Source organism: Zonotrichia leucophrys, chromosome 1 (assembly GCF_028769735.1).
Source record: "Zonotrichia leucophrys gambelii isolate GWCS_2022_RI chromosome 1, RI_Zleu_2.0, whole genome shotgun sequence".
Classification (NCBI taxonomy): Eukaryota; Metazoa; Chordata; class Aves; order Passeriformes; family Passerellidae; genus Zonotrichia; species Zonotrichia leucophrys.
This window is the reverse complement of record NC_088169.1, coordinates 32,046,586-32,061,275: the sequence shown is the minus strand read 5'-3', so window position 1 is coordinate 32,061,275 and position 14,690 is coordinate 32,046,586. Positions and strand designations below refer to the sequence as shown.

The following is a 14,690-nucleotide window of genomic DNA, read 5'->3' as shown; positions in this document are numbered from 1 at the left end:
TTCTTTCAGCAATAGGTTTTCCTTGGTTTGTTCTTTATATAATGTGATGTTTAATAGTCTGTAAATCTATTAAACCTAACTGTCTGATGAAAAGACCTACAAAATATACTTGCAGAGATTAAGACAGGATGCCATAGGCCCTTCCCCCAGAATCTATGAATAACATATTAGAGAATAATTGACATGTTCACCAAGGTACAGGCCAGACTGCAATTATGTTCAAGAGCCTGGCTGCTTTTCAGTTTAAATCTCTGCAATCCTTAAAAAGGGTCAATCTCTGATAAGTTAAAAGAGGGTCAGGTATCTAATTTGTTTTGAAGCTATTTCTACTTAAATATTACTGAGTATAGTAGTTTTCCAAGTCTCTTTAAGACCTCAACTATTCCTTTAAATTGCAATATTAATTTATCATTTAATGATACATCTTTACATTACTTACAAGGATCATACTTACAGAGGGCTCTTTTCCTTATGTGGGGAGGGATTTTGTACATCATAATATCAGTTAAATCCACATCTAAAAAAATAAACAAAATAATCATCATACATTTATACTGCATACATCACAACCAGTGGGCAGGTACCATTCTCAGATTAACTGTAAGTGTAACTTCTGATTACCATTGCTCACAATAAGGTTTACTGAAAATAAAAAATATTGTATGATCTTCTACTGGACCTCACAGAGCATTAGTCATGACAATACCCAGCCACAGTAGGAGCACAAATAAATAAGCTTATGCTGAGAAGGACTGACTTCAGGTCAGCATTTGGTGAGTGGGTAGAACGGCTGTAAGAAATATATGTAAACATGTTTACCAAAAGGCTTGGTGCTACTAAGAAAAAGCAATGTATATGATATGTTGAGTTTAAGACAGCATTTATTACTATGCTTGCTTTTCTACAGCTAAACTTTCAAAACACTGTTGTTTGGAAGAGTTACAACTGTTACCGTCATGAGAGAAGATTCTGTGTCAAAACACAGAAGTTCAAAAGATCAGGATGCAGGTCTCTAAACACTATGTGAGGTAGGCTTCTACAAACAGGTGGCAATGAGCATACAGCAAAAGCAAATTATTTTTAAGCTTACTACAGCTTAACGAAGATTTATATTTGATAATGCCACCATCTCATTCAAGTACATTTATATTAAAAGGCTATGTCTTTTAAGATCTCCCATTTATCCCATATTGCAGTAAAAGAAATTAGGAATTCCAGTCTCAGTTTCTTGCTTTAGTCACCAGCCCTACCAATTACCCAAGACTGCTTTAGAATTTAACATGAGCTCCTATCACTTGCAGAAAGATATTATCTCACCTAAAGAACATAGGAGGCAACTCCTATGTTCTTTAGGTGAGATAATATCTTTTCCTATGATCTCAACTCACCACTCAGGTTCTCTGTGCAGTCAGTGGTGAGAGGCACTTCCAGAGAACAAGTCACTCTTTTCCAGGGTAGGTGGGATGAGTCACCCCATGGAGATACCTCTCTCTAATTATAAAAATTATTTAGATGACTCACTTAGCCCTGCTGCAGCTGGGAAAACTGGATCCCTCCTACAGCTGTGCCAGCTCAGGCAGGGGTGAGTTCCCTTTACTCAATGCATAACCAAATAACAGGTGCTCTGATCCCTCTCCTGAATAACAACTGCTTCAACAATTACAACCTTATGGTCACGTTTTTGAGAAAAACCAAAGGAAGTAGCATTCTTACCAAATGAAAGGTAGTATTAAGAGATTTCCTTAGATGGGATCTATCCTTAAATGGATAGTTTCCAAAGACTGGTACCACTCCAGCAGACAGCAATGCCAAGGCTGATGTAATTCATTTTGAGGCAACCTCTCCTGAAGATGGCATGATTTATCTACACATAGCCTTTGCCTTTGGCCTCACTAAGATGGCAGACAATGGATGTTGTGCAGCTTTGCATTTCATGAAGCTTTGCTGTAAACCCAGTTTTCAATAGAAACATGAGAAGCTGTTGTTGAGCTCCAGTACTGGTAAAGGCCACATCCACAGTTCAGGAAAGGCTTCTGAACAAGCCTCCCTTCTGTTATGTGAATATTTATTTGTCACTCTATTAGCACAAAAGTGTATGATCTGGAGAAGGGATCTTCATCTGATGCCGCTTCTGCCCTGCTACCCTCAGGCCTGCCAGTTAGCTTTGGAAAGCAAACGCCATCCTGCACAGCTATGTGACCTTGTGTCTTCTGGGACTGAAACTTTGGGACATTTGGTCTCACTCTGCTTGCAAGGTCTCAAGCAAAAATTATGATCATCTCACCCCCAGAATAAACCCCTGATGATTAGTTTCTACAACTGCAAGCCAATATTCTCCTCACCTCACCAAGTGTTTTGGCAAAGTGCTTTGATCTGTCCCCTTCTTGAAAAAAATCTCCTGCCAAACTACCCCTTGAAATAAACATGAAATAAACCTTTTTTCAGCCTAACATCTACGTTTTTGACACTCCTTACACAACTGCAGGAAACAGGATTTTTCCAATTCACACATCAATAAGCAAGAGAATGAGGATACTCCAATTACAGACTGATTCAAAGTCTGCTTTGAGACTGTACTTTTCTACAGCCATAGTGCTCTAGGCTTATGGCATTAGATCAGGTAAAAAGGCATACCAAAGCAAAAAATGCAACAGCAATGGAAGGCTAAATGCTACTGATATATCTACATGAACAGAATAATAAACAAAAAGGGAGAGTGTGACAGTTTCCTTAATGCTTAAAAAAAAAAAAAAACAACAACCATAACCACTGAAAGTTTACCATCATCTCCAAGAGAATATGAAAAAGCAGTTATGGGTTACTTACTGAATTGCAATCAGTTTTAGAATCTCAAGGCTCTCCAGACTGTAAGGACCATTACCTGAACCTTAACAATTAAGGTACTTGTTCCTGAAAAATCCATTTTGAAACATCAAGAGGGCTCCTTCAGCCAACTGCATTCTTCAAACAACATCTTCATAAATATTTTCTCTGATTGAAAATGTTTTAACAATACACAAGATCATAAAAGTGAATATTGCTGAAACAGTATTTTGGATCTGCAGCATGGCCTAGTTTCCAACTAACAGTTTATTAACCATAAAAATATGGACAAAATAATGGAAAGAAAGAAATGCCTGATTATGGTAAGTTATGAAGATGCTGCCTTTTGTGTAAGAGCACCATCTCTAGTATAACTAGCATGCAGGGAGTGTTTTATTGTTTATTTATTACTTCCAACAATAGAAAACTTTGGCAGTGAAACTAGATTTGACATGTTGGCTCAAACCAAATTTTTCAGCAATTCCAGCAACCCACCTCCATCACCTGTTTCAAAGATGATGCAAGGAACTTTATTAGCCAGGCAAGGATCTGAGGTGAAGGTCTGGATCAACCCTATCACTCATGGCTGCAGAGGCAGCCCAAGAGCAGAGCATCAGCTCAAAGGACAGCAGCTCCCAGCTAAACCCTGCTAAGACCTTCTCCAATTGAGAGCTATTTCCTTTACAGTCTGACATGCACTTCACTCTTCTGTCTCATTTAATGAGAAACTGAATGTCCTGAATCTCACACAGATCAAAACAGGAAAAGTCAAAGCCATGAATTTGGCACCTTGAGTCAGATCCTTCCCGCCAAACTCAGAGAGGCAGCAACACAGACTATGTCTACTGCAGATCCATGGATTGACAACAGTTTCAGTCCATTCATTCCATGATCTAGGCCTTGGGAAGGCAAAAGAATGCAAGTGATGCCAGCATCCAATATGAAGCTTTGCCTCCTACTGACATTATTTCCCCACAAAGACAAACCGGGCAGCTGCCAGCTCCACAAAGAGGCTCTGTCTCTCCCTTCAGTCTGCCTCCTAAGTCTAGGTTCCCCTCATCATCTGGCTAAAAATCCCCTTCTCCCAGAACCTTGAGTAACAAAAACAAAAATATTAAGTTTGGCCTGAAGAATCCACTTGTCACTCTCTGAGGATTCCCTGAGGATTCTGAGTGAGTAACCGCAGCAAAACAAGGAAAAGTCTTCCACAAGAAAATGAAATCAACAAACACAAGGATGTAACAAAGGTATTTGTGCAATGTAAAAATCCCTGAATGCAACCTTCCAGTGATATTTAGATAAAAGGGCATTTCAGCACCAGGAAGTGGCTTGTTTTCCTTTTGCTTTCCTGTCCACAGATCCCATTTAGTTGCAGATAAGTTTGTAAGTCAAAATTTTTATTGATCCTTCCCCACTATGAACTTCAGTAAACTCAAATAATCTAAAAACACAGATTTACCTTTTTAATATATTTGAGTTCTTTTAACAGGAAATTGCAATTTAGGCCACTGAGTTCTCTGTGCAATTTAAAACTATTTGTCTGTATTCACAACAGAAATAAAAATAGCACTCTTTTAAATGAGGTACTGTTTTAATTTCATTTGTCATTACAATATTTTTATTCCTTTAGTGCTTCTAGGAGCACAAAAATAACACACATCCAGAGGTGGAAATGAGCATTTGTAACACACATGTCTGTTGGCTAAAAAGGAAAAAGCACAGCTCTCTTTCACTTTGCAGAACAGCTTTATCAAGCTGAACACAGTCCAATGCCATGGAAAATGCTAAGTTTTGCTACAGGGGAGTTTGAAGTCCAAAGGCTCTCAGGCTCCTCTGTCACTTTACCAGTAGAAACTGAAACAGCTTACAAGTGGTCTTTACCCCAAATTAACCTTTACCCTCTTCACAAGAAATGTGCTGGGCACTTTGTGGTAAAGTTTCCTAGGATGAGTTCATTCCTCCTGACCTGGGGTTCTCACACTGCCTACACAGGCATGAGAAGCCCACGAGAACAGGGGACATATTTCCTGTTGAGGAGTCTGGACTGGAAACACTTATCTGAGTTTGATGGTCCTTTCAACACCCTCCCAACACCTGCCTCACCTAGAGCAGTCTTTCATTATAACCATGAAGAATGTAGAAACACTCTGCTCTAGCTGGAAGAAACAAAATCCCTCTCTGAGCTCCTCCTGCTGCAATAAAAAGTGAGGCAGGGGAAAAACCCAATGAAAGAAAACAAATCAAATAAAAAAACAAGCCCACAAAAAACCCCAAGCACCACCCCAAAACACAAAAACAAGAAAAAAACCAAACACAAACCAAACAACCCCAAATCCCACAAATAAACAAACAAACAAATAAAACAAACAATTATTAAAAAAACCCACAAAAACCACAAACAAATCCAAAGCCCAACACTTTATGACTTGAAATGGAGATGAACCAGACACACATAACATTTGCTAAAGATTTCATACTGCTGTTGTTTACAGATCAATGGCATTAACATATTCTCCCTCATACAGGCAATGAGAGGGGCACACAGAGGGATAAAAGCACTGAAACAAGATCTGTAATAAGAAGTTTTGGTCAAGTTTGGACAACCAAACAACCAAATGTCTAGGGAACTATCTGATCTACCTACCTGTAATATTCATCCACTCCACAGACTAATGTAGCACTAATTAAAGTTAGTGTATACTGAGAAAAGCAACCCAGGAATCACAGAGCACTGACAGCACTGTCCTCTGTGTGTGTGATGGAATCTGACATCCTGCTCTGAAGTCACTGAGCTTACCTGGGCAACAAGACTGCCCCTCAGAGTCACAGGGGAAACTTTATTTTCCTGACACTACATTTTCCCACATGGAAGGAATGGTCCATTGGGTCACAGGCACAGCAAAAAAATCTCTCAAGCACTCTTCATTTCCACATGGGACTGTTCTGACTCACTGTGATTCTTACACTTACTATTTTAAATGTTTATATAAAGGAAAAATACACAACAGCACCTAAAGACAAACCAGCAATACACAAATTCTTTCCCTAACTTATGTGCTTTAAATAAGATATAACTGACTCAGAATTTGAAACAGTATCAAGTATTTAGAAAATTAAAAATAAATGTTAGTGTAGGAGTAATATTCCATAAAGTTTATTACTAAGATTTAGGCAGCATAGCAAAACTGGAGTCCTAAGCTACTAATGCAAATCTGCTAATGCATATTTCTCCATCAGCACTTGTTTTGTACTCCTGAACTGTGTTTTGTTCATGTATTTCTGATCATGTAACTTTTTTCTTACAGAGTACATGCCTATGTTATGCCTAATGGCCACAACAGTAGATATATTTTTAAATATTTATTTTTCTGCTGTTCCAGTAACTTATTCCTTTTTGCTGCTTTCATTTTGTCTTCCTGGAAAATAAAATTATGTGTTTGCTTACAGTGACCTTTCTAAATCAATGGGACAGAGGGTTGCTGCAGGCCAAGATCTCGACTGCATTGCTCTTCCCTGCACTTCTTTCTGGAGTCACGTGAACAAGTGGTGGGATGCTGGCAGTGTGAAGCATAAGCCTCTAACTCCTCAGAGGCCAACACCAGTCCATGCTTCCCACCACTGTTCCTGTTCCAACGCCTCGGTGGAACAGCCTCCCAGTGAAAGGAATCCTTTTTAATGCCAGTACTACCCTGTGGGCAAACTGTAAGATCAGCCTGTAATATACAATGGAGGGGGCGTGCTGCGTTGGTTTCCTGCCAAATTCTCAAAATAGGTTCCTTGACAAGTACAGGAGGCCTGTCACTAGTGGTGTCCCCCAAGGTTCAATTCTGGTCCCACTGCTGTGTAACTTACTCATAAAGGATTTGGATGAAGGGGCAGATGCCTCCTCAGCAAGTTCTAGTGACACAAAGCTGGGAGAAGTGGCTGATACCACAGAGTGCTGTGCAGCCCTTGGGAAAGACCTCGACAGGTTGGAGGGATGGGCAGAGAAGAACCATTTGAAATTCAAGGAAAACAAATGCAGAGGCCTGCACCTTGTGAAGAATAAATCCAGGCACCAGCACAGGCTGGGGGCTGACCTGCTAGAAAGCAGCTCTGCAGAGAAGGGCCAGGGGGTCCTGTGGACAAAAAGCTGTCCATGAGAAAGCAATGTGCTTTTGAGGCCAAGAAGGTCAATGGTGCCCTGGGGACCATCAGGAAGAGCAATGGCAGCAGGTCAAGGGAGGTGGTCCTGCCTCTCTGCTCAGCCCTGGTGAGGTCACACCTGGAGCGCTGTGCCCAGTTCTGGGCTCCTCGGTGCCAGAGAGACACGGGGCTCCTGGAGCAAGCCAGGAGGGCAATAAAAGTGATTAAGAGACTGGAGCATCTCTCTTATGAGGGAAGGCTGAGAAGGCTTGGCTTGTTCAGCCTTGAGAAGAGGCTGAGAGGGGACATCAATATAGACAAGTATCTGAAGGGAGGGTGTGAAGAGGATGGAGTCAGGCCCTTCTTGTTGGTGCCAAGCAAAACAAGACACAATGGGCAGAAACTGATGCCCAGGAAGGTCTACCTGAAAATGAGGAAGAAGTTCATTACTGTGCAGTGACCGAGCACTGGAACAGATTGTCCAGAGAGGGTGTGGAGTCTCCCTCACTGGGGATATTCAAGAACTGTCCAGACAGCATTCTGAGCCATGTGCTCTGGGAAGACCCTGCTTGAACAGGAGGTTGGACCACATGTCCCACTGTGGTCCCCTCCAGCCTGACCCACTCTGTGATTCTGTGATTAACTTGTAGCAGAGTAACTGAAACCCAACCCTGTAGGAATCGTGATATGAACTGATGATCATCAATCACTTTTAAATATACTGGAATTATATTTGGAATATATTGAAACTGGTTGCTATTTGGCTGCTGAATAAAACAAACCCAAATCAGTAGCACAGAACTGGAATAAATAAAGAACACAAGGTGCAAAGAAAATAGGTAAGTGACTTGACTGTCTCTGAAGTGTCATAGGAGGAAACCAGACCAAATGTCACTGCCATATTTCTATGAGTTTCATTACAAATCAGTATCTAAGATCAATAGCTTCCTATTAGAATACCATAACTCAACAATTGATCCCTATTTGTGAAAACTTCTATGAGTTTCCCCAGTTTTTACTATCAGCCTTTCCAAAATACAATATTCTTTGTTGAACTGTAATTGAGCAAAAAAGCTATTAGAGAAAATTAATGTCATGTAGCAGATATTATGATGTTATCTCTGAGACAGAAACAACAAAAAGTTTGGTAAGAGTAACAAAAAGTATTTCAGCTGCTCTGATGGTTTTCATATGTAAGATGAGCAAACATATGAACAGCTGAGGATAAATAAAAATGTTGCAGGTACTCATTTCAAAGGTTCATATCTCCTCATGCCAGCATATTACAGGTTAAAATGCTCCATTCAGACAGAGATGCTGCAGTAGCTGCAGGACCTGTTGTGCAACACTTTATTCCACGATAATTTTATTTTCTGTCAGCTACCAACAGATCTGATGGAATAAACAATTCAGTCCAAATTTCCAAGAATTCAAAGAATATTAAGACTCCTATAGGGTATGGCCATGGATTTCTGGAGTACAGGGCTTTCAAAAACAATTTTCAAGTAACTGTAACCACAATCTACTTTGTTTTCAGCAGCTAATACTGATCAATCTTTCATGCAGTTTAGTGGCCTTCAAAATTTATTTTAAAAATAACAACTTGTTGCAGGGAGGCAACAATCACAAAAAAAGTTATAAATGGTATGCAAAGACAAAGGGTGGATATTAATGCTGAGTTCCTTGCAGCACTCAGTGCTCAAAAATATGTACCTAAATGTCAGAGTTTTGTCAATTCTCCAAGCACTTACATGACTTCTAAAACTGGAATGTTACTATAGGCCAAGCTTACATGAATTTCACTTTTTGTAAAAGCAAATTTTGCATGAACACAAAAAAGCCTGAAAATGTGAATGATGTATTCCAAATTACTTTCCTTTCTTAAGCTCATGACTAACTCACTCTCATGACTATTTGACTCCCAATTTTTGCATGTTAAGGCAAGCCACAGTGATGCTGACTTTTGCTAACTTCTGTTGCCTCCCACCAACTTTATCAGAAATTCATAAGCATGCTGCCTACCTCAGCAGTCAAACCTCCACAGCAAGGCAGCAGAAATGATCATTTTGTCCACAGCTACTTGTCTTGATCTTCAGGCCCAGATGAGAGCAGGTAGCTACATTTCAGCCACACTGCATTTACAGTCCATCACCTCATCAAAGCTGCTTTCAGCAACAGGTTAAACTAAGCTACTAAACTGCATCACAGTGTCGGCACATGTTCCTACATCCACTGCTTCTGCTGGAGAGGCAAATGGTGGCACCCTTCCAGCTAAAAGGTGGGACCAAAAGCTGGGTCAGAACAAAAGCTTAATCAAGCCTGGAGTCTTCTCTGAGAGCAGGCAGTGCTAGAGAGTGAGAAAAACACTATAATGAGCAGCACCGATATTCTGTGCAGCATCTCCATGTTTGTACTCCCATATTCAGCTGACAAGCATCCTGAGAACTTCTGAGCTGAGCATCACACCCTGACCTCAGTATTTAAGGTCTGGAGGTAACACAACAGACAATGTCACCAGTGTCCCTCTCTGGCCCTTGCAGCTCTGTTACCCTGTAGCCCTGTAGATACCACACTGCCATGACCAGTAACTGGCCTGAACCCTTGCAGCAGGGCTTGCAAACACTGAGCATTTTCAGACTTGCTTTGTTTGAACTTCTACTGACCTGCCTGCAACTTTGTTTTAGCCTGCAATTAAACTTGGTTCAGCTGTGACAACAATTTTTTCCAACTGCATAGATGTCTGTGGCTGATTTGTTTTAATTGTTATTTATATTTGCATCATACCATCATCATTTTACAACTCAATACAATGATTTAGTGTAGAAATATAAAGGCCTGGCATGGTAGCAGAGGCCTTCAGACTTGGAGACATAGGATGGAGTAGAAGCACAGGATAAAAAGAGAGAGGGTACAGAGCTGGCACTTGGTGGGACTGCAGCTATAGCTCACCCATGGTCACACAAAAAACTGCAGACTTAAGGCTGGGAAAAATTAGTTCTAGAGCGATCAGCTGTATGGTATCACATACAGTACATCTGGATGTAATTCAGCCCTGCAGACCAATGGGAAAAGGACCACATTTAAAAGCCTGTCAGCAAATATAAAAATGACCCTAAGCAGATCCTAGAGTAGAGAAGAAGAAGCTACCAACATGAACATCATATTCCTCAGATATTCAAATCTTTCAGTATCTGAAGTCCTTTGGATGCTGACAACTAAATGCCTCCACACCCACCACCAAGACCCTACAGCCCAGAAGGGGAGGCAAAAGATGAGCTTTACAGCATGACAGAGGTAGACACTTTATGTGCTCAATGAATTTAACTGAATAGTTACTTATTGAGACATTCCCCTATACAGAAGCATTAATTCTTTTCCAGTAATTATTGGATCCAGCCAAGTAATGATTTATGGATCAAGCTGTAATGAGTTTTAATTAAAATTACAACAACTACTTGTCTTTAGATATAACATGAGTCTCATCTCTGCAGTTAGAAAAAAAGATTCCGAGTGTAACAGCACATATACAGAATTTTGTGCCATTCTTCCCTGTTTACATCTACCAGCAGATTCTGTGGTCCTGTGCTTTATAAGACAATTTCTTCAACAGTTAGGAGCACTAATTTTACTGTTTCCAGCCTTTTCAGGTCCTGCAGATCTCCTCTCTAGAGTTCATTTACAGAGTTTTTACAGACTAAAGATGGAAGAATGAGAGCTAGCCATAAGAGGTTAGTCAGGACAGTTTGTGATCATTTGGACAATTTCCCTGTTACAAGCACAATATCTCTGCTTCCACTGGAAACATAATATGATTGTCTGCCCACAGAAATATCACTGTGAATCATGGACATCACTGTAATACATCTTTGTCAAATAATTTTTTAAAACAGCAAATGTCACAAAACTCAACTTTTTAACTTTTAGAAGTGAAATAAGCTAGAACTGCATGGCAAAACTAAATGGGACTTATTAAACTCAGCTATCAATAGCTTTCAATCTTTTCTGATTTGAAAATTCCCTGAAAATTTTCCAGTGGAAGAACAAGCTAATTTAGAGCTACTGATCGTGGGTTGTATTCCTCAGTCACTTCCCACTGATTTTATTTGCATAGTTCATGGACAATTTAAAACCATCAATTTAAACATTCTAAGAACTAAACAGTTGTTTCCACCTGCTCAGAACAACAGAAAATATTCACCTAACATTCTAAATTTTTCCATGTTTAGTCTCAATTTAGAAGCAAATTTGTATTTGGAAAGTGTGAGCAAGTGACTTTCTGGTATTTTCCAGTTCTGAAAAGGGAAAGCCTATTAATAACTTTCTTTATGCAATTAAGAAAGAAGAAAAAGAAAGCAATCTTTTTTCAATAATGTAATCTTTTTTCAACAAAGAAAACAAAACCAGAGCATAACTGAAACCCTACAGGGCAAATAGTTCTTCATAAAGTATATAGTTACAAACAATTAGCACATTTGCTAATCCAAAACAAAGTGAGTTAGGAGAAAAAATGAGTCTGGCATTTCCTATGTGGAAGAAGTCAGGAACCACTTGTTGACATGAAGGAGTGTAGCCTTGACCTTTTAATACTGAAGCAACAATAGTGTCAAAGCCCTGTGAAAACTCAGCTACTAAAGGATAATACAGAAAAAGCGGTATTAGTGTGCATCCAACAAGCACTTTGTTAATTCTCCCATTCTGAATATCACTGCAGCTAAGTACCTTAAGAGGGATGGCTCTGGGGTAATAGAGACAATATTTTTAAGGAGCACTCTACAGGCTACAATTGCATCCTTATTCTGGCTATGAAATTATCTGAGTTCTAGAGAATATCAGGCATGCAGCCTCAGTCCAATAGAGACTGTAAAAGTCACAAAAAAATGTCCTCTACCTTTCATTAATACTCGACAAGTTACTATATGACCTAAGCCCCATGAAATGTTTAGCTAATTTAAATGATTGAATGATTGGTACTGTAAATCATAATCTTGCAAATAGATAAGGGTTCTCAGAGATCCAGAGGGGGTGAGAAGGTAAAGAAGTGTGACTGTCAGTCAGGTAGAAGATGCAAAAGTTACGATATTTATTAATATTTCCATAAAAGCATATGCCATGAAACTGTAGCTATATCTGCCTTTCACAAGTGCAGATAGATCACCTGGGAGTGGACAACAGCAGCATCCAAATAATTAGAGTTCAAACATATTCAATTTTTCTCCCCAGTGACAGTCCCCAGGTCCACCCTGCATAGGTAAGAATAGAATTTGTAAGCAGTCATCCAAATGGATTTTCCTAATGTGCTCTGCCATGTTATACAAGGACCCCTTGATGTGCCAAGATCACAACATAAAATGCAGGATTTAACAGGGCAAAATATACCGTGAATTTCTCCTCAGTTCTAGGAAACCAGTGACTATGTGGTTATTGTCCTGTTTTCCAAGCACTTCTACAAACCAAAATCCTTTCAGTTCTCATGTCGTTCAGACTTTCCTTTTTGATTACTAATATGGAAACTGATCTCAGGACAAGAGATATCTTGCCCCTTTTGTGCTAACTGACTTCAAAGCCAAAACATTTAAGTTACAATATGCCAGTGTCATCTCCGTAGCGATGGATGCAGCTGCACATAGAAGAGATCTTTCCTATTCTGTGAGGCTCCTATTTAGCAAAGTGATTTAGTCTAGTCTAATGAAAGATGTTTTGTAATGGATGCCAAGTACTCATTGGCACTTAGTGGTGCTCCTGGGGAAGGAGAAGAAATACAGTTTTTAAACAAGACCCACAAGAGTGGCACCAGATGACTGGAGCTGCGCTGGGACAGTTACAAGCTGCTTTAAGACTTGAAGAAAAACCATAAGATATTTTTTGTCTGCACTTGCCTCTTCCCTTCACTACATAGCAAGATATCCAAATCCTCAGTTACACACAAGCTGGTGTTCAACCAAGTGCATTTCTCCAACTCCTAAAGAAAAATAAGTATCAACACATAGTAAAACACAGTCAACTGAAACCATTCATTCCCAGTGCTCTGGGCATCTGTTTTGTCCTTCATATCCATACCCACTGCCCCTCAGCTTGACTTTTGCTCCCCGCAGAGCTTCCTTAAAAAAACAGTCCTCAAAATCTTCTTCTTTCAATTTTTCCTCTGTCCATAGCAAATACTATCTGAAAGCTTTTATCTCCCAGCTTTCCTTCTCAAAGAAATAGCAGACCCTGTGTGGCAGAGTTGACTTGATAATTGTTACTTAACCCGTAAAAGCAAACAGATAACACATAAACCCCCTTGTTTGAGGATAAAATGCACCAACAGGCACCACACAAAACAATGCTGATTTGTCCTACTTTGAATACAAAATAGAAATAGATTTTCTTCTGGTAGTATATGGTTTTCAAAGATGATTCATGGAGAAATATCAGGAAATTATTAACATTTTTTTATTATTATTAAAGTAATTCAAAGAAACTAAATGCTACTTGTCAAACCATTGATACATGCCACATACCTTAAATATTCACAAAAGACTTTTTTTCAGAATTTATACATATCTTCAAAAGCCATTTAAGTACACAGTTAAAGAACTCATCCTTGAACTAGCAAGGATGAGCAAAGAGCTCATCTGTTTGATAGTGCCTCACTGCTGACTTTGAAAATTTTGTATTATCCCCAAACTCATGATTAAAAATATGTAAAATGCCCTTAAATTCTAATTTCTATTTTTACCTAGTTGGTATTTCTTTGATCTATGAACTACAAAACAATAACAAAATGAAGCAGTGATGGCTTTCTTTTTTTTTTTTTTTTTTCAGTAACTATTAATTATGTTGATAAATAATTGCAATTCTATGGCAAAATTTTTGCCCCATCAATCCCACTATCCAGAGCTGCTTTCAGGACACTATACCAAACCTACATATGTACACAACTGGAGTTTCCTCCACACCACTGTTTTTCTCTACACCTCCACTTCGAATGTTTGAAAGTATTTGGCAGCTGCCTGGGACAACCCCAAAAACCACCTTGTCTCAGATCACATCAGATTTGACTGAAGGAAAGTCTCCAAAGTGAACATGCACAACCACAAGTGAAAAAAGCCTCCACTTAGAAACACCAAATCAATGTTCAAAAGTCCCAGTAAAAATAGCTTAGTGTTAATAGCTGAGCAGCACTTCTAAAACTCTTTCTTTGCTCATGCTAAAATGGAGAAAAGGCAAAAGTATAATTTCAGACAGTTTACTATTAAAATGTTTTCAAAGATAATATGCTCCTACAGGGATCTGTACTATAATACATCCTTCAGATTATTTTATATTCACATTCTAAACATTTCTGGGGTTAAAATTTAGCAGGAACTGCATTCAGTGTAGGGGTTTTTAATAGGGAAATTACAGAATGATCATGAACATAAATATTCTGCAAGGCATATATTCTTGTTTCAAAACAAAATCAACATAAACACATTTCAAGAATAAATTATCTCTATCACGTTTGACTACAAACCCCCAAAATACCTTGACAAAACTTAGTTTTAGTTTTTATAGCATATAGCCTGTCCTAACAGCAAACATACTATTAAAAACATCATGACAGAATACACAAGTAAGTTGGAACAATCTTCTCTCTGGTACTGTGCACAGTTCAGCAGAGACACAGTTCAATAGCCCACTTGGTTTTGTTGTAGAAAAATATTTAGGTTTCTATTACTGTTTAAGAATCTGTGTGAACAAAGCGTAAGTACAGTGTTTAC

General features: G+C 39.1%; 1 protein-coding gene across 16 annotated transcripts in view; it reads right to left on the bottom strand.

The window, feature by feature from the left end:
* The window catches only part of INPP4A (inositol polyphosphate-4-phosphatase type I A), a 109,889-nt gene that overhangs the window by 46,906 nt on the left and 48,293 nt on the right, over window positions 1–14,690 (bottom strand). For all 16 annotated transcript variants that reach the window (XM_064711074.1, XM_064711110.1, XM_064711065.1 and 13 more), the window contains one exon: window positions 455–517. The gene's annotated coding sequence lies outside the window, so the exon portion shown is untranslated. The remainder of the gene's footprint in view (window positions 1–454; window positions 518–14,690) is intronic.